The sequence below is a fragment of the Alligator mississippiensis genome, chromosome 2 (genome assembly GCF_030867095.1).
Source record: "Alligator mississippiensis isolate rAllMis1 chromosome 2, rAllMis1, whole genome shotgun sequence".
In the NCBI taxonomy this organism is placed as follows: domain Eukaryota; kingdom Metazoa; phylum Chordata; order Crocodylia; family Alligatoridae; genus Alligator; species Alligator mississippiensis.
Window position 1 is genome coordinate 48,716,114 of NC_081825.1, and position 23,886 is coordinate 48,739,999.

A 23,886-nucleotide genomic window follows, 5' to 3' on the forward strand; every position below is an offset into this window, starting at 1 on the left:
CTACTGACCAAAATCAGGGGATTGCCTAAGTTTTGAAAGAGATGATGAGAGATAGGCAGTGTTTTGACTGTTTCCTGCATACTTCCTACGCAGTACGCAGTGGAGAAATGGTAGTGACTGGGAAGTATATTAGGGCTGTGTGAAGCTTCAGTTGCTGGTTCAATTCAGAGGAGATTTGACCCAATTTTAGTAGCTGAATCTTTGAATCCAGATTGAATCAGGAGACCCATTCAGAGCGATTTGACAATTTGGCCATAGACACAGCATTATATGTTTTTTCTACATACCTCAAGGTACCAGGCATGGCTCATGAATGCTGAGATGGTGTGGCAGATAGAGCATCCCACAGGAGCATGAGGGGGTCCCCCACGTGCTTGGTGGTGGACCTGAAAGTGGACCAGAAGTGCTTCCGGTCTGCTTCCAGGTCCACTGCAGAGCACGCAGGGAACACCCCCCTCCAGCCCCCAGCTCAGTGACTGGTGCCTCCTGGGTCTGAGTGGGCACCTGGGGTCCCCCCACAGCCAATCACCAAGCTGGAGGTGGGGTGTGAGGGGGTCACCCATGCACTCAGTGGCAAACCTGAAAGTGGACCGGAAGTACTTCTGATCCACTTCTGGGCCCACCACCAAGCATGTGGGGGAACCTGCCCATGCTCCTGTGGGATACTCCATCAGCCCCACTATCTCAGTATTCACAAGCCATGCCTGGTACCTCGAGGTACATAGAAAAAACATATAAAACTGTATCTATGGCTGAATCCTTGATTTAATCTTCAGAATTTTCTGAATCATAATTGAATCTTCAGATTCAGATTTGGCTGAATCAAATTGGAACAGTGATCCGAATCAGCGAATAGAATCACTGTCCCCTGAATTGGGCTGAATCCAAATCCAAATTGAATATGGCTGGTTTCACCCCCCCCCCCAAAGTATATCAATTTAGAAAGAGTTATTTTGTATCCCTGTAATTAGTTGATGGCCAAAGATACATCTTGAAAAGGAGTGTTCCACCTAAAGAGAGGTGAAGGCAGGGAGACTTGCTACCTAAGGGCTCCACTCATAAGGTACTGCAAGAATTTAAAAAAAACTGCTTATCCAGCAAACATAGTATGACAGGAAGAGTAGGGAACATTTCAGTCTAGGAAACCAGTCTGAAGTTGAGGGAGCCACTCTTTCTGTATGGAAAGAGTGTTGTTAGAGACTCATCCATAGTGAAAGGGCATAGAGAACAGTCTAAGGGAAACCCAGGAGCTCTTGCACATCTAAAAATCAAAATGAAATTAATCAAAGTGATAGAGGTGAAATATTTTGACATTATTGAGATGAAATGAGAAAGATTAAACAGTTTATTTTGATACTTTTCTGTGAAATTTTTTGTTGAAATTGACACATTTCCACCAGGTGTTTTGTTTTTGACAAAACTGCATTTTTCCCACCAGGCAGAGCAGCTCCTCACCATCTTTTTCCTTGCTCTATGCTCAAGCAGAAGGCCTAAGGGATGACAAGATGCCAGCCAGGCTAGCATGCTTAGTCAGAGGGGGAAGGGGGTTTTAAACCCCCTCCCGTTCTTGTAAGGGACCGCAGCCAAGGTCTGCCTAGCAGAAGTGAAGCGCCAGCTCTTGTCTGGCTTTTCCCCTGCTCCCCTCTTAAGCAGAGGGGTGGGGGACATGGTCATATTCTGGCCAGGCCATCAGGCTGAGATGGAAGGGAGGAAGGAGGGTATAAACTGCCTTCTATCCCTGCCTAAACATGCTTTCTATCCCATGCAAGCATCCCTACCTAAGCATGGAGGCCAAGGTGTAGCCACACCTCACCATCCAGTAAACTGAGTAATGAACAGGGGGACAAAAGCCTGGCAGGGGGCGCCCCCCACAGGCAAACTCTGGCTGGGGTCTGGAGCCAGGGAGGGGGTTTAAACACTCTCCCTCCTTGCCTCACCTTGCAAGCACCCTGCTGGAGCATGCCCATGACCCCTTGCTCTCTATATATCTAGGGGCTGGGGGCCTAGCAGGGGCTGCTCCCCTCTCCCTGAGGAAGACCTGGGCTGTGGTTCTGTGACCCACTGGCTGGGTCATGTCCATGCCCACCTCAGTCTGTGACCCACTGGCTGAGCCATGTCCACGGCCCCTACTCTTTGCTTGGTGGGGGGGAGGCACAATCCTGGCAGCTATTGCTCCACCCTCAAGCAGGGAGTGTGGGATAGAAGCCTGGTAGGGGCTGCCCCCCAGGCAGACCAGGGCTGGGGTCCTATGTGGGCCTGGGAGGGAGTTTAAAACCTCTCCCCCCACACCTCAGAATGTTGGCCCCAGGCCAGGGTCTGTCCAGGCACCCTGTTTTCTGCTCAAGCTGTGGGGCAAAAGCCTGGCAGGGGCTGCCCCCCATTAGGCCCTGTCTGGGGGCCCATGCAGAACTGCTCAAGGGGTGGGAGGCAAAAGCCTGGCAGGGACTGTCCCCCCAGCAGAGAGCAGGAGGGCAGTTGGGGTCCCCTGTGGGCAAAGGATGGGGTTTAAACCCCCCATTCCCCTTTCTCAGCATGGTCACCTGTGCCAGGAGTGGGGAGTGGAGGATAAGCCTGGTAGGGGAATTTTCCCACCTCCTGTCTTCCCCCCTCCCCTACTGATTGACCTGGGCTCCCATGCAGGCCAGGGAGGAGGTTTACAGCTTGGCCATGCCCTCCCCCCTCCCCCACACACACACACTTGAGTGGGGAGGAGGAGAAACTTTGGAGGGCTTTCAGTGGTTGGGAGGCATGCTCTAGTGCCCCCTAGCTTCTGGCCTGAGCCACTGCAGGCATGTGACTTCATTTCCAGAATCAGAAGTGAATGTCTGTTCACTTTCTTCTCAATTCAATCTGTGCAGTTTAGACTAACCTGCAAAGATTGAATCGATTCAACCTTGGGCTCTTTGACTCTCTGTGCTTAGCCTTGGAGACGGGGGCTGTTTTTTACTATGCATTTGTAAAGCACTTAGTACAATGGAACCAATAAAAGCAATATTAAGATGTAGACCTTTTGAGCCTCAGACCTGGGGGAGTGTTAACCATGGAATACATTTGACAAATGTTATTTGCACCAGTGAAATAGTTCAGAATATTGTTTCCTAAAATTAGAAATTGTTTGAAAGAGTGGTAATATTAGACTAACGCCAAAGTTTGGTAAGCATGAAAGTAAAATTTTCTAGAATGGTGAATTTTAATATCCCCTGTGGAAGAAAGTTAGTTTGTACAATAAAGGTAAACCCATCACATTAAACTAAGCCACAGGTAGCTCTGTTAAAATCAATGTGCTGCTTGAAGCTGCTTTAAAACATATAATCTTGCATTTTCTCTACTCACAAAAGAGGCTGATAAGCCATTAGTAGAGTCAGCAGGGAGTACCAGATACTGCAGAGTATCATCAGTATTTGGAAATTTCTAACAATATATAGTCAATCTTAGGGCAGCATGTAGAGAATGCAAACAGAGCTGCCAAAATGAAGTCCAGAGGAACTCAGCACTAAATGGCAAACTCTTTTATAGTAAGTAATCTATTCAGAGAAAATGGAAGTGTTTGGAAAAATTAAACAACACGAGACTTTCCCTATCTACCCATGATATTTTTTGATTAATTTGAACATTCTTTTTACATTCTTGTCAACTTATGGCATAGTTCTCTACTATTCCTGAATGATGTCCAGTGACTTGCTTTTACTCTGTGAAATTCTAAATTACTGTCATTGTACAACCTATCTTTAATGAACATACCAATTTATTGCTTTATTAGGTTATTATTACTGGCTGGAATTTGAGTCTTGCAAGATCAAGAAAAAAGAAAGTATGACAAAGTCAACACTTCTTAGAATTTTAATCTGAAAGATCTGTATTGGGCAATCACATTATTTTGAAACTCCTGGACAAAGCATAGCCTTCCATATTAAGAATAGGCAACTGTTCAAGAACAGATGATGATGTTAATACAGCTTATGAGCAGAATCCAATTTCACTTTATGCACCTATATGTAGCGAGTTCCGTGAATCTCACCAGAAGTGCCCCTTGTAGCAGGTACTTTAATGTTTTTCATGTTGTTGCTTCCCCTGCCCCTCCCCTCCCAATTGGTTGAGTTCTTAAATATGCTGCAGTTTTTGCTTCCCTGGCAATCAGCAGCAAATGGCCTGGTTGGTGGGGCCCCTCCTCCAATGGCGGGGCAGGGGCAAGTGGCACAATGAAAAACATTAAAGGAGCTGCTGTGGGGGGCACTTTCAGCATGTTTTATGGAGATCTCTGCCTATAATTACCCATTTTGGATGGGTTTGGGATTTCTCTCTGGGACAGTCCCCTTTATTGGACAGTCCTAAGGTCACTAGAATACTTCAACAGGGCCTGATCCAAAGCCTGTCTGCATTATATAAATGCACAATGGAAAGCAACTTTTCATTGTTTTACAGCACTGTTCTTTACTCTATTCACCCTTTCCAGTTAATTAACAAGGAGAAAGAATGTACTACAGGGTCAGGTTTACTAATCAGTCACATTAAAAATGCCTTGGCCAGAAGTACAATGCTGAACAGCAATAATACCCATACATACCTGCATCGCTTCTAGATGAATTGATACAACATGTATGAGCTCTGTAATAAAAATGACATATGTTATTCACAGTAGTGAAGAGTTACTTCATTGCCATTGCAACAATGGCCAATTTTTTTTTCAAAGAACAGAATTGCATAATAGTAAGTAGCGAGACAGTAGCAAAAAGGGAAAGTTTGATAAGAGGAAGTTAGCCAATGGAAGCATAAAAGTGATGGTCATTCTTAGTACAAATGGATGTCAGGGGAAACCAGACTTCATTTCTTTTTCAGCACTTGCACATGAGAAAAAAGCACATGCCTCACAGAAAAGATCACTATTCTTCTTTGAACCCAAAAATTATCCCTAATTTTACTGATTCTTTTGTAACCCATTCCATTTATTTCTTCATAGGTAAAAAAACTGAAGGAACTTAATGCCCTCCTTTGAGATATACTCTACTTTCCACACCCCCCACCCCCAAATCGTTTAAATAGGAAAGGCGTGTCCAGATGAGAACACACGTGCCTCTTGCAGTACCTCAAGGGAGTTTGAGACATTTCAAGATGCACATCAGGAACAAAAAAAATGCATATTTGCAGTGCTGGCTCAAAATTTGGTACCTGGGAATCCAGGTACCAAAATAAAATCTCGGTGAAAAAAGCAGGAGAGGACACGGTCCCCAACCATGCCCTGACACAACTGGAGATTTGGGTCCTCCACAGCAATGCTCTGGTAGCTGGCCAGGGCATCTCTATGGCTGCCTCTTGCCCCAGTGCTGCAGCACATGCAGGGCAAGAAGCAGTGCAGGCTGGAGCAACCATAAGCCAAACTTTGTCCTCAGGTAAGTAGGGACTAGGAGATGGGGGGACTGGAGCTGGGGTGTGTGGGTGGGGGGAACTGTGAGGGGACTTCCCCTGCTGGGGCTACAACCCCCCACAGGGCTGACAACCCACTTTCTCTGCAACAGCAGTCATGGTGCGCTCAGGGCCCACTGCAGCCAGGTCCCCTAGTGGTGCAGTAGGTCCCTGGTGGCTTAGAGGCAGCACTGCCTGTGCCACTCATCCTAGGGCCAGTGTGCTCAGTGTGGGGCTGTGCTACTTCAGGCAGCACTGGGGCTGCTCACGCAATCAGGCCAGGCTGGTTCCATGGCAGCAGGACCTGGCTCAGCATGACACACAGTACCTGCATGCTGAGCCAACATTAGGACACAAATGACTTCCTCCTACATAGCTAGTATGAGAATAAGGAAGTGTTTATTTTGATAGTATCCTCTGGAGCTCTGCAAAACAGCATTGTTCTGATTTGACTTTCGTTTTGATGGAACAGTGATTCATTTTGAGTTTTGTTTCATTTCAAAATCACTGTTCCATTTTGTTTTGTTGAAACTATTTTGCTGTTTTGATGTTTCGCCCACCCAGTGCCAGGAAGATCGGTGCTGCTGCTGGCCCCAGCTGGCAGCACCAGCCTCCTATCATTGAGCAGGTAGATCAGGGGTGCCTGCATCCCCGGGGGAGCTGCAGGGGCTGTGCCGGACTGGTCCCAGAGGTGCAGGCCCCCGATCTTCCTCCCAGATCACAGGAGTCTGGTGCTGCAACCTGGAAGCAGCAGGTGGGCCTGGGGAAAATCAGCTCATGCAGGGACTTGCCCCTGCCCTGGGGATCAGGATGGGGCGATTCCCCACATGAGATGATTTGCCCCAGCCTTGCACCCTCCTTGGGCCAGCTTTGGTACAGGGTCTGGGGCATATCAGCTCATGTGGGGACCCACTGCCACCCCAGGATCAGGGTGGCGGGTCACCGCAAGAGCTGATTTGCCCTGGGCCCACCTCCTGCAGGCCCCAGGTGGTAGCATCAGCCTCCTGTGATCCAGGAGGCAGATCAGGGGCCTGAACCCCCAGGCAAAGTCCACCACAGCCCCCGCAGCCCTGCCAAAGGTACGGGCAGACCCCATTTGCCTGCTGGATGACAAGAGGCTGGTGCTGCCAGCTAGGGCCAGCAGCAGCACTGATCTTCCCAGCACTAGGTACAGGCTGTGCCCAGCACCATTCCAGGCAGCAGAAGCAGCCTCCTATCATCCAGCAGACTGATTGGGTCCCCCATACTCCCAGATGCAGGTGCGGGCGGACCCTGATCTGCCTGCCATATGACAGGAGGTTGCTGCTGCCAGCTAGGACCAGTGTTGAAGACAGTATGCCTGGGTTCAAAACTTGAAAAGTTTTGAAACTTTTGAAATGTTTTGAGTGCCCTTGTTTTGTTTTGAAGCTGTTTTGAAGGCTTTTGTTTCAAATCAATTTCGCTGTTTTGAGTTCGAAACACCTTTGAAATGAAACATTGGGCAAAATTTCACACAGCCCTAGTATCCTCCACTATTCAACCCACAGAGCCAGCTCTTTTTTGTGCCATCTATTTCAATAAGTTAAAAATATAAATAAAGATTCCTCATTCTGCAGGGATAATAGAATATTATGTGTTTGTTTTTTTTAATCTGGCCAAAGATACCTTCAGTAACAACTTAATTTTAAGAGCTATGACCAATCCGTTGATGCTTCTATCTTGCCATTCACCACTGACCCTATCTTATCACATTTGCTTTGAGTAGTAGAAATTAGATCTAAAATTAAGATAAAATCCTACAGTCCTTACTCAGAAAAAAAAATCCAATCAAAGAGTTTAGCTCATTCCTTTTATAAAATTATTCTGCAAAAACCCCCAAATGTTTACAGTAAAATGGTTAACAGGAATATAAATATACCTTGAAGTCTGTTCAATTCCAGTTCTTTAATTCCAGTTGAAAACTTCATAAAAATGAAGCATAAAAAGAAAATAAAAAATGAAAAGTTAATATTTTTTTCGTTACATATATAATCATTTACAATTTTTTCCCCGTTGCTTGCAATGATCTTCCTTTAAAGGAAAGTATATATATTAGAACAGTGTAAAGAAAATCATCTTTGCTACCAGCCTTCTCTTGCAATTATTACAATTGACTTGTTGGCAACAGACTGTGAAATAAAATGTATAAAAGGCATGTAACCTTAATGGGCATTAGTATTATGATAGTTATAATAGATGAGGAAAACTGTTGAGGTGAAATTTACCTAAAATGTGACAACTATTCAGAAAGCCAAAATACAAAAATCCCATAATAAACATGTGTTGGTTAAAAAGTGTTGTTCTTAGTTCCTTGAGCTCTCTTATAGGCATATTTAAGTTATAAGACTTTGACAGAAAAATTAAATATACTTTGTAAAATGACTGGACAATGGCAGTTACGTTGAAAGACTTGTTTGACTTCTGTTTCTTGATCATTTGAAAGTAAGACAATGCATTGTTTTCTCAAACCTCAGAGATCATTTATTTCCCACAAACTTTCATTACCTCGGTATATAATTATGAAACAACCACTGATCTGATGTTAACAAGCAAATGTCAGGGAAAATTGCAGCTTGCCAACTCACAATTTCTAGCAGCAAAACATTTTCTAAGCTGCTGTTAATAAGCAAATGTAAGATTATCTTTTTTTAAGGCAAACCATATGAAAAGAGAAAATAACTTTATTTACAGATCTAGAACATAGATGCCAAGAATTGGGTCTGATTAATTTGTCCATGGGGTATCAGATCCTACTATCATCATATCCCCCATACTATCATCTTATCTGCAGATCTCTAGACTCATATGCCATCATTCAATTCAGTGGGAGGTATATCTTTCTCATTGTGCAAATCTCACACTGAAGTGAATGAAAGATTTACACATATAGATTTTACAGGACTTGGGCTATGGTGTGAGTATAAATGAATAGGATGAGTAGGACATAAAGAGTTTAATCATTTTTATAGCCACCTCATGTGTGTAACAGGGTGACCTTCTTGTCAGGTCTCTGCTGGCTGCCCTGCTCTTGGGATAACTGCCCACTTCACTCACCTGCCATGCCTTGATGGAAAAATATGAGAATTGTTACTAAGGCGGGAGGCTACTCATTACTTGCCCTGCTGACAAGGGCCTAATACCCACTCTGACTTCCCCTCCATGGGTCCCATGCCTCACAGATGTTACTGTGGTGTACACACAGTTGTAGCTCTTCTCTACAGCCCCAAAAGGCCACTCACATACTACCCCTCTCTCACCAGGGTCCCACTCACTCCACTGGCTCTCACCTAGCCTCTTTCATACTTCCCTCTCTCACAGGGCCATACTCATCTCACCTGGCCTCACTCAGCTTTAGGCTTAGCTCTCCTCACCTCAGTCAGCCCTGGTGCAGTCTGTTGGGTGTCTTCTACTACCTTCACCTGAGCATTGAATGAGCGATTCTACAACTGTGGGCCTATTTCTACTCATCCCCCCTCTAACTCAGGGTCTCGCTTGTGCCCCCAGGCTTAACCCTACCACCTGGACATGGCCCCAGGTCCCTTCTCCAGTCTGAGCATTGCCTCAGGGTTCTTTAATGAGTCGTGGGCTCCCTTTGCTTGTTAGAACACCACCAGGGATGTGGGGCTATGGATATAAGGTGCCCTGACCCACCTTTCACCAGGGAGATAACTGGCCTGGCATTTCTTGGGGGCTCCCATACCATTAGGATCCCCACCAGACCACCATTCCCTGGCAGGGTGCAATTTTGTCTTACTCAAGACAAGGGATCACCTCCACCCCATAGCCCCTTTCCTTACCACCTGTTATTCCCAAAGCAGCCTTTTAGCTTGATGTCACCTCCTTCCTCCCGCAGCAAACTGCAGCCCAGCCTATATCCCTGGGTTCAAAATGGCTGCCCTCATCAGGCACCTGACTGCTGCCTGTTTTCTGCCCTTAAAGTGGAAGGCACCAAAGGTGCTCTGCCACAGTCTGTTTCTACCTTCTTCTATCCTCCTTTACCTTATCCCTTTCTCCTCAAATACAGTAATCTCCTCCTTGTGAGAAAGCTAACTACTATGAAACTCAGCAGGGGTTGCCTTCAACTCCAGAGCAGCAATAATCTGGATACCTCCCATCCTGGCTATAGACCAAGCATGGAGTAGGATTTCATTAACGCTGAGGATTTTTTCTTGGTCACAGACTTGCACTGTATATGCCATAATGGACAACTGTAGAACATTTGATACAGATAATAGCTACCCATGTCTGAGATTCAACCTATTATTATTATTCTGTCTTAACCAAAATGGAGGATCTTTGGATACATATAACCTCCACATTACAAATAAAACTTAACAATTACCATGTACTAGGTTTACCTGCCTCTAATGTGGCAGGAGGCAGCAGGAGCTTCACTTATTTCACTGGGGCTGCTTCCAGCAAGTTATGATGGATATTTTCTGTTCTGTCTCCAGAATCACACAATGATTCATCCTGCTCAATACCTACATGACACCAGTAGAGGAGACTGTTAAATGGCATGAACCACACTTCACCAAAACCTAATCTATACCTTTATGCCAGAAACAGAACAGCAAAACCTAGTCACATGGGCATAAGCCTGCAGAAATGTCACAGCAATTGACATTCATCTGGTACCTTCAATTCTTCCTTACTTTGTTTTTTTCTTCTTATTAAAATGTAAGTTTGTAAAACCCAAGGCAGTTTATAGATTATATACAGTATATGTGTGCATAATATTGCATGTATATAATTGCTGTTTTAATAATTGACATTTGAATTGAATGATGCCTGTAAAAACATAATTGTTTTCCTACCACGTTTAAAAATACTAAAGAAAAAGGCAAGATCCATCAGTATCAATACTGTTCCACTTTCTCTTGTAATTTATTCTCAGCATAATAAGCCTCAACCTGGAACTTATTTCTGTTTTTAAAAAATGCACTGTTAAAAAGACCCAATCAGTAAAGAATGAACAAGAAGCAACAAAGTATTAATTCACAGAATGAAACACATTTTATATTATATTTCTTAATTTTGAGGGGAGAAAAGTCAGATGTCAGGAATATTCCTAAGGAAAAGTTTGCAGTCTCTCTGGTTCAGTATCTTTGCCATTTATTTTTTCCCATAAACTAGTTGTTGCGGCGCACCTCGCTGCCCCGCTCCTAGAGAGGGGAAAACTGGCAGTGCCTAAGAAGCCCTAGCAGTGAGTAGGGAGCACAGCTGTGGGTTGCCGGGGCAACTAATGTGAATCAGCTGCCTGTAGGAGGCAGGGCCTGGCCCTTATAAAACCCAGGGTGGAAGCCAGACTGGTGGTTCCCTGCTAACAGCCAGAGGGGCAGAAGCTCACAGAGCTAGGATGCGAGCACTGCAGGAACCGCTCAAGCAGTGTAAGGGAAGCGGCTCTGGAGGTTACAATCATGTTGAGTCATAGCCAGGCGGTTTATGTTAAGTTATAGCCAAGAGGCTTGTGTTTGTTTTGTGGTTCTTATTACACCAGTGGTTTGGGTGAGGCTATTAGGGGTTGGAGGAGGCCTCATTGAGGACTCACAAGAGAGTGTGAGGACCCTGGCACCAGTAAGGGTGCAACTTATGGGGTGTGTAGACCCCAGCCCCGGAGAGGGGTGTTTTGAGAAGCCTCAGCGTGGGCACGGAGAGCCCTGAAGAGGGGGAGCGCCTTATTGAGAAGCCTGAGACGGGCGTAGCGAGCCCGGTTGAAGGCTAGCACAGCAGTAGACCTCAGGGGTAAGGTGCTGCAGTGGGCCCCGACGAAAGGGGTTAGCAGTACGGCACCCCAGGAGCAGGGTAAGGTGCTGCGGTGGTCCCCAGCTAAAGGGGATAGCAGTGCGGTGAGCCCACATAAGAGAGGGTAGCAGTGCGGTGGGCCTAGAGGACCGGAGACTCGGGAGCAAATCCCGGAGTGGGCTAGGTTATTTTAGAGAAGACCCCAGAGAAGGGGGGCGACATTGTAGGAAGGCCCCAGGAAAGGGGGCGGCATTGTAGGGAAGGCCCCAAAGGTGGTGCGACATCACAGGGAAGGCACCAAGTGGGCTCTGAGAGCTCAGGAGGGGGCAGTGCAACAGAGAAGGCCCGGGAGAGTGAGCGAATTGATTTTGACAGACCAACGTCTAGTACATCTGCTAGGCTTGGGGCTTGGTATCAGGGGAGGTTGGAGCCACATGTAGCCCATAAGGCTAGGGTGCCCTGAAGCACCCATTTGTGCTGGACAAGATCCATGAGGGGTCCAGGAGTCTACGTGTCCAAGAGGGTATAAGGCAGCCTCCCAACTTAACTTAAGAGCAAAGACATGGCGGGCGAGACTAGAGGGTACCCTTGGGCCAACTTGACACGGAGAGGGGGCCTCAAGGAGATCACGGCCCTCCTGCAGGATCCCGCCGTGACACTAGTATTTATTCCTAATTGAGTAAAATGACAGGACACACTTAATAAGTAGAATAGAACAGATGTTGTAGAGGTAATATTCATGTACTTTTGCCTATTGAGTAATATTAAGTACATCCAACATAATATAGAGTGTAAAACTAAACTTCAGGGGTTACAAAAGAAGTATGAAATAATACCTCTTGTGTCTTACAGTGACATCCCTAATGACAGTGGCTGCTTTTATATACACTCAGGTAACTCTCATTGATTTTAGTAGGGTTGCCTAGGTATAAGAGCAGAATCTTTTCATAGTTAATAAAAGAAAAGTTGACTGAAATGTACATTAGCACTAGTTTAGTTTTCAGCAATGTGTTGCTTCACTTGGTGTCCAATTTATACTTCAGCTGCAATTCAGCAAAGATGCAACCTGTTGCCATGACAGCAACTGAGACAAGATATAGTGATGAGCAAATTCTGCAATCCACATAAAGAATGAGTTATGTGTTAGAGCAGACAAAGGGTAATAAATGGCTTCTGTCTTGAGAATTTCATGAATAACAAATACCTCAGAACCAGACCAGTGGATGTTTCCTCTGCAGTACAGTAGAGAGAATATTGCTTATCTGCCTTTGATCCTGTAAATAACTAGTTCTCCAATAAGTTACCTCTTATATACTCTCTTTAAACACCATCTGTGTATACTAAGGAAACATTTCCAGAAATGAATGAGTCATGTGTCAAATCTCGATGCTTGCCAGTAACATAGAATACATGTTTGTGGAGAATAATAAATAGATCAAGCTACTATCTGAATCTACCTAAGGATTATAACAATAATCAGTATATATAAACAGAACAGGACCATTTGGGAAGTTTATTTATTTTCAGTTAGATGACCAACATCCATTCCACCTTGTTTTATTGTATGTAAAGCTGTGGATGTGAAAGTTAAGTGCAAAGACCATGGGTAGTTCAATATCCCACACCATTTCCTACAAAATAGAAGTATTAAGTCTGTGTCCTAGATGCACTTCAGACAGTTAATTTTTTTGAAACAACATGACTTAAGTCTCATCAATGTAGTTAAATTATTTATGAATATGGCCTATTCTATTTACCATAAACCCTCTGCAATTTCTTTCAGATATTATTTATTTTTTGTCCCAGGCTTTTTTTGCATGAACTATACACACATGTGGGCCCACACACAAACCAAAAATACATAGGAAATCATATCCATCATATTTGGAATGGTGCTTTCTTTGGGCTGAAATATACAAAATCTGTTTAATAGTAGTTAGCAGCAAAGTGCAGCAGCTATTATTTCCGGTACATTAGGTATTTCCAAACTTAGAGGATGTGGCTTCTGCCTCCAAATAGTTTCTATTTTAGATGACAACCCTAAAAGCAGTAAGAGAAGTCATGTAATACAAGTAAAGTGGTAAGTTTCTAATTGTAAAAATATACATTAGATTTATTTCCAGGTACTCATGAAAGAGCCAGAAAAGAATGGTAAAAATACTGAATGAGATGTGGTCTGATTGACCTTTTCAAAAAGAGTGTTCAAAGAGAAAGATGAATGCTTAGAGATCAATGTGGGAGTAGCAATGAAATTAATAGTTATGGTCAGCATCACTGGATGAATGCAAAATGTAGGAAGAGTATAGAACAGGATAGGTAATCAGAGAGGGGCAAAGTTAGCCAGAGGAAGGAAGAAGGAAAAGATTAAAAATAAGAATTTCCTGGTGTGCAAGAGGAAGAGTCAGTGGAAAGATTCCAAAAGACTGGTGACATAATCAAATCAGGATGAACCCATGGCAGGGAAGATGAACCTCGTGGCAGATTTGGGGAAATATTTTGGAGGTGGAAACAGAATTTGGACACAACAGATGGGTGGGACAAGGGAGAGAGAGATGGAAATCACAGAATCATAGAAAGTTAGGGTTGGAAGGGACCTCAGGAAGTCATATAGTCCAACCCCCTGCTTGAAAGCAGGACCATCCCCTACTAGATCATCCCAGCCAAAGCTTTGTCTAGCCAAGTCTTGAAAACCTCCAAAGATAGAGTTTCCACCACCTCTCTGGGTAACCTGTTCCAGTGTTTTACTACCCTCCTAGTGAGAAAATTCATCCTAATATCTAACCTTGCTTCCCTTGCTGTAGCTTGAGACTGCTGCTCCTTGTTCTGTCATCTGCCACCAGTGAGAACAGTCTACCTTCATCCTCTTTCAAACTCTGCTTTAGGTAGCTGAAGGCTGCTATTAAGTCCCCTCTCAGTCTCCTCTTCTCTAAACTAAATAAGCTCAGTTCCTTCAGTCTTTCCTCTTAAGTCATGTCCCCAGTCCCCTCACCATTTTTGTTGCCCTCCACTGGACTCTCTCCAATTTCTCCACATCCTTTCTGTAATGGAGGGCCCAAAACTGAACGCAGTACTCCAGATGTGGCCTCATCGGTACTGAATAGAAGGGAATAATCACTTCCCTTGATGTACTGGCAACACACCTACCAATGCAGTCCAGTATGCCATTAGCCTTCTTGGCAACAAGGGCACACTGCTGGCTAATATTCAGCTTATGTAGGTCTAGCCAGTCATCCCCCAGCCTGTAATTATGCCTGGGATTGTTTCATCCTAAGTGCAGGATTTTGTATTTGTCCTTGTTGAACCTCATGAAATTCCTTTTGGCACAATCCTCCAATTTGTCTAGGTCACTCTGAATCCTAGCCTTACCCTCCAGCATATTTACTACTCCCCTCAGCTTTGTGTCATCTGCAAACTTGCTGAAGATGCACTGTATGCCATCTTCCGGGTTGCTGATGAAGACACTGAACAAAGCCAGCCCCTGGGGCACTCCACTTGATACTAGGTTCCAACTAGACATTGAGCCATTGATTACTATTCACTAAGCCCCATGCTCCAGCCACTTTTCTATCCAACTTGCAGTCCATTCATCTAGCCCATTCTTTCTTACCTTGCCTGTGAAAATGTTGTGATAGACTGTATCAAAATCCTTGCTAAAATCAAAGAACACCACATCCACCAGTCTCCCTGCATCCACAGAGCCAGTCATCTCATCATAGAAGGCAGTCAGGTTGGTCCAGCATGACTTTCCCCTTGTGAATCCATGCTGATTGTTCCTAATCACCTTCTTCTCCTCCATGTGCTTAGAAATAGATTCCTTCAGGATCTGCTCCATGATTTTTCCAGAGACTGAGGTGAGGCTGACTGGTTTGTAGTTCCCTGGATCCTCCTTTTTCTCTTTCTTAAATGTGGGCTCTACATTTGCCCTTTTCCAATCATTTCAGACCTCTCCTGATCGCCATGAGTTTTCAAGATGATGGCCAGTGACTCTGCAATCACATCAGCCAACTCCCTCAGCACCCTCGGGTGCATCCCATCCACTCCCATGGACTTATATATGCCCAGGTTTTCTAAGTAGTCTCTAATCTGTTCACCACTGAGGACAGCTTACTTCCTCCCCAAACTGTGCTACCCAGTAGGGGTGTGCAAAGCTGGCCCTATCTGATTCAGATTCAGCCCAAATCAGGGACAGTGATTACTGTCCCTGATTTGATTCGGCTGAATCTGAAGATTCAATGCTGATTCAGAAAATCAGCGATTTGGACATAGACACAACTCTAAAAGTTTTTTTCTACATACCTTGAGGTACCAGCATGGCTTGTGAATGATGCAATGCTGGGGTGGATGGAGCGTCCCGCAGGAGCACCAGGGGCAGGCCTCCATATGCTCAGCAGTGAACCCAGAAGTAGAACAGAAGGGGTAAACCAAGGGACACATGGTGGGCCCTCCTGTGCCCTCATGGCTTGGCGCTCGGGTGCAGGGGGGCCCTGATGCCCCCTACCAGACCCAGGAGGCACCAGTTGCTGAGCCAGGGAGATGCAGGGGGGGCCCCCATGTGCTCCCCAGTGGACCCAGAAATGGACCGGAAGTGCTTCTGATCCACTTCCAGGTCTGCTGTCAAGCTCACTGGGGAGACCCCCATGCTTCTATGGAATACTCCATGTGCCCCAGCATTGCAGCACTCACGAGCCACTTGCTACCTTGAGATAGGTAGAAAAAACACTTAAAGCTGTGTCTATGTCCAAATCTCTCTGAATCGATTTGGAGGGTTCTGATTCAATTGGGAGAGATTAAAGGGTCCTCTGATTTGATTCAGATTCAGAGATTCAGGCACAGAATTGAGCCAAATCTCCACCGAATCAAATCAGGGAGTGAAGCTTCATGTAGCCTTACTACCCAGTGCAGTAGTCTGAGGGCTGACTTTGCCTGTGAAAACTGAGGCAAAAAAGGCATTGAGCACTTCAGCCTTTTCTGCATCCTCTGTCACAAGGCTGCCTCACCCATTCAGTAAGGGACCCACACTTTCCCTGATCCTCCTCTTGCTACCCACATACTTGCAGAAACCCTTCTTGTTAACCTTCACATCCCTTGCTAGTAGCAACTCCAATTGTGCTTTAACCTTTGACTTCATCCCTTCACACCCATGCAATGCACTTGTTGTCCTGTAGGGCCAGGCCAACTCTCAGGATCTCAAAATTGAGCTGTTAGATGGGATGGTGAGACTCAATTGCACATATACACACAAAAATCACTAGGCACATACACACACTCTAGGCACATACACATCAAGATTACCAATCTAAGCACATGCACACCTATCACCAATTCCAGCACCTACACACTATACACACCAAAAGTTAGACAAAAATCAGTTGTCAATATCCACACACATACACAGATCACTAATTAGTATACCATGCAAACAATTTTATATATATATTTGCCAGTTCACACATACACCACCCCACCTACACATACACACAAGTGAGTTCCTAACTTGCGTGGTATGGTATGTAGGTGTGTGCTTGGGGTACCAGGGGTAAGTAGGGTGCTTCGTGATGATGGGAGGGGGGAATCAAGGTTCAAAGATTTCCAGAAGGAATAGAAGGAGGTAGATGGGTGGGGGTTAAGATGAGAGAGGGAAAAGTGAGAGAGTGAAGTTGCTGGGGCTGGGATTAGAACGGGCAGACTGGAGGGGAAGCTGGGGTTACTTAACGTCAAGTGCCCCGGGGTTACTCGGGGTCACCTGGTGCCAGGGTGGAAGCAAGGGGAAAAGCCCAGTGGCAAGGAGGAAACAGAGAGGCAGAAAGCTGGGAGATAGCCAGGAAATCAAGGAGGAGGGTTGGGAGGTCAGTAAGACAAAAACCCAACTCAGAGTTTCAAAATAACAGGTGTATTAAACAGACAACACACTACATAGCTCCCTGAAGTTATTGGTTCACACACACACACACACACACACACACACACAATGGTAGCAGGAGGGAAAAAAGGCTTGGTGGAGGGATTGAAGTCAAGGTGTGTAGGGACAGAGTCCAGGTCCTTTGCTTGGAGAAGGAAGGTGGGTGATAGCTACCTATCCTGGGCTGTGAGTTGATCCTTGATGGCCTTGATGGTCTTCTCCAGCAAGGTGTTGTCCAGAGGGGATCGCCTGCAGGGCATCTGGGTTGCTAGATGGTGTGGCATGGTGCTGGTCCAGATGGAGAGGGTGTCCCACTGGGTCTGTCTTCACTGACCCTTTTTATAGGGGCAGACTTTCTATGACCCTAGTGGCAGGGGCATGCCCAGGCAAGGGTCATCCCTGGTGTACTGAGCATGTGCACTTCAGGCAAGGACTTGCAGTTCCAGGTGTCTGTGTTCCAATAGTGGGTTGGCTGATTTCTATAGGGTCTTTGTCTTTCAAATGCTGGGTCCACAGTTCCTGGGTGAGTCAATAGAAGGCAATGGTCTGGTCAATGAGCTGACGGTCCAGTCATTGAGTTGATTATTCAGTAGAGGCCTGCTACCATTGTATCTCAAGCACCCTCATTCATCCCCATTCATTCAGGAACCAATTTACATGAGACTGGTTAGAAATGAGTCATAGGTTATACCCAGGCAGAGGACACAAGATGGAAGCTTGACATACAAAAGTGGAAACTTGACATAACTTATGCTAACTTATACATGTAGGCCTAAATCATATAGTATCAATAGAAAAAAACAGTAAAAAGCAGTAAAACAGTAATCATACAGTAAAAATCAATATAAACATCATAATTATACAATATAAAACAGTGGATCAAAGGAGGGAGAAGAAAAATAAACTTGCTACAAAAATGCTAAAGTTTATCCCATGTCTTAGCTCACTCTCTCTCTTAGCTAACTCATACTTATCTATAGGAAATAGAGAGAGAGAAAAAAAGCCAGAAATAGTTGGGGAAGGGAGGGAATGCATTTCAAAATTTAAAAAAAAAAAGAAAAACTGGGGGTTTTTCTACACTCTTGGGGTATGTCCACACATGCAAGCATGTGCATTTGCAGCAGCTCACATAGACCTGGGGCTTTTTGCCTCTGCGCATGTGCTCGGACATGCACTTTGTTGCGGAGCAAATTGTGCCTCTTGGAGCAAAATAACCCTGCCTGGCTCCTCCCAGATCTGCAGCCAGGGAGAGCTAGAGTCTGGGGCCAGCCTCTGTGCTTTCCCCAGCAGTATAAAAAGCTGCCCTGCCCTGGCACCAATCATACAAAAAGCTGCCCTGGCAAATAGCTCAGGGCTACTCACTCTCAGGAGCTTCTGGGGCCCAGCCACTTGATACCTGGGGACACTACTCTTTGTGCCAGCTGGACTGCTGCAGCAGCGTCCCAAATCCATTTTTAAAAATACCCCCAAATCCATGTTTTTCCACAATTAAAACAAAAGACCTCTCTATACACACACACACACACACACAGAGAGAGGAAGAGATAGAGACAGCGATCAGTTGGACAATGCTTTATTGATATTTTTACAATGTTAAAGCAATGTGGAAGTCTACTAGTGTCTCTGTCATCATGATAAAAGACTTTCTAAATACCTATATGTGCTGATGTGTACTTTTTGTTTTCTTCGCACATGATGGGTGTGTGATGAGGGGATGTGGTGTTTGCAAGAAGGGGATGGGAAGGTGTGTGGGGGAAGGTGGATGTGTGTGTGTGGAGGGATGTGGGTTGGTGTGTGGGTAGGTTTGGAGTGATTGCTGGGGGGACTGTGGGTGTGGGGGACCTTGTGGGGGGGCTGCTCAGGAAGGGTGGGTTCCCTGGCCCCCACAGGGTGCAGCCCCCACCCCCCACAGCACATGGAATGCCTCACCCCACAGGGTCTGAGCTCCCTCCTGAAGGGCCACAGCCCCTATCCCCCACAGGACCCCAGCACCCCCCTGCCCAGGGTCCCAGGCACCCTGGAGAACCACAGACCCCCCCACCCAGGGTTCCAGCTCCCCCCTGCAGGGCCCCAGCCCCCCCACCCAGTGTCCAAGGCACCCTGGAGGGCCCCAGCCCCCACACCCAAGGCCCATAATTTACCTTTAGCAGCAGCAGAGGGAGTGAGGTGCTCTAAGCCATGGTAGCAGGACCTGGTGGGGCATGCAGGGACCACACACTGGGCCCAGCTGGGTCCTGCCAGCCCTGGGGCCTCTCTGCCACCTGGCCAGGCCAGGCCATGGTGGCAGGATGCGGTGCAGCATGCAGGGACCGCGCACTATGCCCAGCTGGGTCCTGCCACCCTTGGGGCCCCTCTGCCACCCAGCTGGGCAGCAGAAGTAGCTCCAGAGCCAATAGGACCCGGCTGGGTGTGGCACATGATCTCCATGCACTGTGCCAGGTCCTGCCACCATGGGAATGGCCCAGCCAGGTGGCAGAGGGGCCCAAAGGGTGTCAGGACCTGGCTGGGCCCAGCATGCAGTGCTCACATGCCATACCAGGTCCTGCCACCAAGGGCCCAGCCTGGCTGGGTGACAGAGGGGCACCAGGGCTGGCAGGACCTGACTGGGCATGGCACACAGTCCCCACACACTGTTCCAGGTCCTTCCTCTGTCCTCCCGTGCCTGCGGGGTGGGGGTGGGGGGGCGGTGTACGGCAGGACCTGGGCCAGCCCCATGTGGCTTGTTAGTCTGGCTTTGCACTGGGGTGGGTCACATGGCTCCAGGAGGCACATATCCTGTGCATGCCTCCCAGAGCCCTGCAACCTGCTCCGGTGCAAAGCCAGACTAGTGAGCCACATGGGGCTGGGCTGGGTCCTCACCCCCACAGCCCTGGGGACAGCCCCCCCCCACTGCTCCCCAAACCCCCCCACATCTCCCTCACCTACCTCTCACTCACCCACACCCATATCCCCCCCCACTTACCTTGGACAGTGCCGGGGCCCGGAGGCAGCAAGACAACCAAAGAGACACTCTGACCAACACCAGAGTGTCTCTTTTGGAGGACTGACTCCGTGGCATGGTCTGGGACCATGCCTTGCTCCACTCTTCTGTGGTTTGTTTTTTTTAGACCCCTGGATATCCTGGTCTAATTTTCTCCCCACACTGCAAATTTGCAGTGCAGGGAACATTTTTTTGTTCTCGCACATGCCTCTTGCCCCACCTCCAAGGGATTTGAGAAGGGTCAAGAGGCATGTGTGTACTCATCTGGACACGCCCATATAGTCTTCCATAGTTATCTGTCCTAGTTTCCACTTCTTATAATCTTCCTTCTTATGATTTTGTTTACTGAACAGTTCCCTTCTAAGCCAAGCTGGTCTTCTTCCACACTTTCTAGTATTCCTGTGCATCAGGATGGTTGGTTCCTGCACTCTCAGTAAGTCTTCTTCAGAGTACAGCCAGCTGTCCTGGACTCCTCTCCCCCTCAGACTTTGGCTTCCCAGGGGATCCTGCCCATGAGTTCCCTGTTTGAGTCAAAGTGTGCATTTCTGAAGTCCAGGGTCCTTACAATGATGTTCTCCATCCTTTCTTTCCTCAGGATCCTGAACTCAATCATCTTGGGGTCATTGCTGTGTAAGTTGCCATTCACTACTACATTCTCCACCAATTTCTCCCCGTTTTTGAGTCACAGATAAAGGATAGCATGACCCCTAGTTGGCTGCTCCAGCACTTTCACCAGCAATTTATCCCCAGTACTCTCCAAAACCGTCCTGGATTGCCTGTTCACTGCTGTATAGCATCCCAGCAGATGTCATGGTGACTGAAGTTCCCCTGAGAACCGGGACCTGTGATCAGGAAACTTCCACTAGCTGTTTGAAGAAAGCCTCATCCACCACTTCCTCCTGGTCTGATGATCTATAGCAGATCCACACCATAACATCACCCTTGATGCTCTCCCCTCTGACCCTAACCCAGAAACTCCCAACAGGCCTATCTCCAGCTGGATGAAGCAGCAGTGTGGGTGCAGTTCCGAGCTGCCTGCTCCTGGTGTGGGTGCAGGCAAAGTCTCCCCTCCCCCCCCCCCCCAACCACTGCTGATGTAGCACCAAAGCTACCTTAGACCAGAGATGAATTTTCCACCCCACAGCTTGTTAAAAGGTGCCTGCTACTGATCAACTGCAATATATAACATGATTGAAGAAACTCTGTTTTGGCTACATTAAGCCTGTCTGAATAAAGCATCTGGAAGAGGTGTCAGACAAACTGAGCAAACTGGAATGCATGGACAGACTCAAGCAAGGAGACCTAATTTTCAAAAATGAATATTAAGTTTGGATGTCTTACTTTGAGTGCTCAACTTGGGGCTGATTATTAGAGATTGGGTCCTTAGTACTTTTTTAAAAACTGACCAATTAAAGTTCCTTATATTTAGACACACAAATAACCCTAGAGTCATTCAAAATAGTTACTCATTTTAAAAGCTGGGAAGTCCTGTTCAATCAAAATATGATGTTATCAATCTTGAAGACAATGTTCTCATTTTTAATAACCAAATTCAGAAAGTCATCTTGGAAACAGGAAGTGCTGTGTTCAAGAAGTACAATTTTAGTAAAAGTAATAAAATAGCTTCTTAATGTTAGAATATAATATTTCATATAATGAAATATAGTTTACTACCTGGGTAATTACATCTGCCATGGCTTTGGACATTAGCATATAAAGGTTTTTTTTTACTACTTTTAGTTAGTTTTTTCTTCTTTGATTAGGAAATGTTATTTCCTGGAGTTCAAAATGATTTTAGCATTTGTTATTACCAAGCTATCAAAACTGAATATTCTCATTCTCTGGTTGATCATTTATATTCAAATCAACTAGAGGTTCCCCATTTTCATGCTGAGATCTCCTCTTAAAGGTTTGTTCTCCTCTTAAAGAAAGAGTTTTATAACTTTGTCAGTCTTATCTTTTCAGTCAGCAATAACCCTCTAGCCCTTCTTATTCTCATATCTGAGAAGCTCTTTCATGTACTGAACATAGGGAAATGGAAGCAAGCAAAACCAGTGGTCATTTTTAAAGCATAAATAAAATCTTAATGTTGCTCTTTCAAGTGTTCAGATGATCCTATTACTTTTGTTCTTATCCTCCCAATCCACCTTCAGCCTCTGTTGCAATCTTCATTTACTTTCCTATTTATGTAGGACCCAATTTTGCAGACCCCCCCCCCCCATGTGATAGATAGCACACATCCATAGAAATGCTTCCAAAATATACATGTATGTATAAATGCTACTCAATATGAGTGTATTTTGCAGAAAGAATTCAATTCTCTCATGTGCTTGAGGGGATTTCCACCCACATCTCTCACATCACAGAAATTAACCAAACCTCAACAATTTGTAGGTTATTGTGGAAAGTGCATGAGAAGGAAGTAAGGAGGTGCCTCTTGATTTCTCCTGTTAAAAAGTATTCCAATTTTCACGGAATACTAGAATATTTAAGTGCACAGAAAGATATAAAGAGCACCAGTAAGTGTGACCGCGGGGAGGGGGGAAGGCTCCAGGAGCTCTCACAAGACAGTGAAGTCCTAGGTTCCAGCCCCCATTCTAATGATTGTTTAATGATGCAAAAATTCACTAGAGCAGTAAGTGGTACTCTGGATACCCTTTTTCTAGGAAAGTATTTTTTTTTCTAAATGTGCTGTGTGAAATACACTAAAACCACCCTTCTTTCTACAGAAGTTCAGCCCTTCTCTTTGTGGTGACTAGAAGGAATTCTTTGACCTCCTGACAGAAATGCTTCCTATCAGTCACAAATAGCCACAGTTCAATATCTGGCTGAATTAATGTTCAGGATGTGTACACACCCTGTGAATTCAGCCACCAGATTGGGAAGGAAGGTGGGACATCACTAATTAGTTACGTCTGTGATAGTATGAATTTCCTACTTGGCATATGCACAAACTCTGCTCTAAGCTATTCTCTGCCTTCTCAGCTCCTGCAGAATTTACTGATTCTGCAGTTGGCTATTTCTCTAAGGCTCATCATTATAGTCACCTGGTGCATCCAGGAACATTTCCATCCTCCTTTCTCCGAGGCAATCACAAGGGCAAATTAATTAATCAGTCACCTCAGACTCATTCAATTTGTGCTCATGAACTGATGATTTTGGTCCTAAACCAAGACAGTAATGGATAGTTCATGTAAGAAATATAAATTTAATAAAGGTTATAATTGCATATGCCAAAGCAATTTAAGCTAGTGCTACTGAAGTAATCTATTCACCTTCAATCCATGCCACTTTTTTCACAACCATGAGTTGACTTCATTCAACAAATTAAGCCTTGGGCTTTATGTATGTAATTTAGTATAAACTATAAGTTGTTTATAAATTATCTCCTTAATGGAAGGCCAGACCTACAGTGGTATATTTATGGTTATTTGAGTTTAGATATTTCCCAAACAGCTTCTTAATGCCTCTGGTGGCCACTTACTGAGTCTAAATAATGAGATCTCGAGTAATCCTGATACTTCAAGGTCAGGAGTGGTGGAGATAGTAAAAGTGATATCATATGAAATACTGCCCTGTTGTATATCAGTTCATCGCTCGTACACCACTCTTCTTCTTTTGCCTCAATACATCTGTGCTATTGGAAGGATTTTGGAAATTGAAGCCCTAGCTTTTCAATATATAGTTATAAGTATTATTTTAAAAGGCAGCATGATATATGTATAAATGTATACACCATGCTATTCTAGTATTTAGGAATCATTAATTCTTAGGAGGCTGTTACAACTAGAAGTATTGACAGTCATGTTATTATGAAAGGTTTAGCAATAGCCTTTGTAGCTAC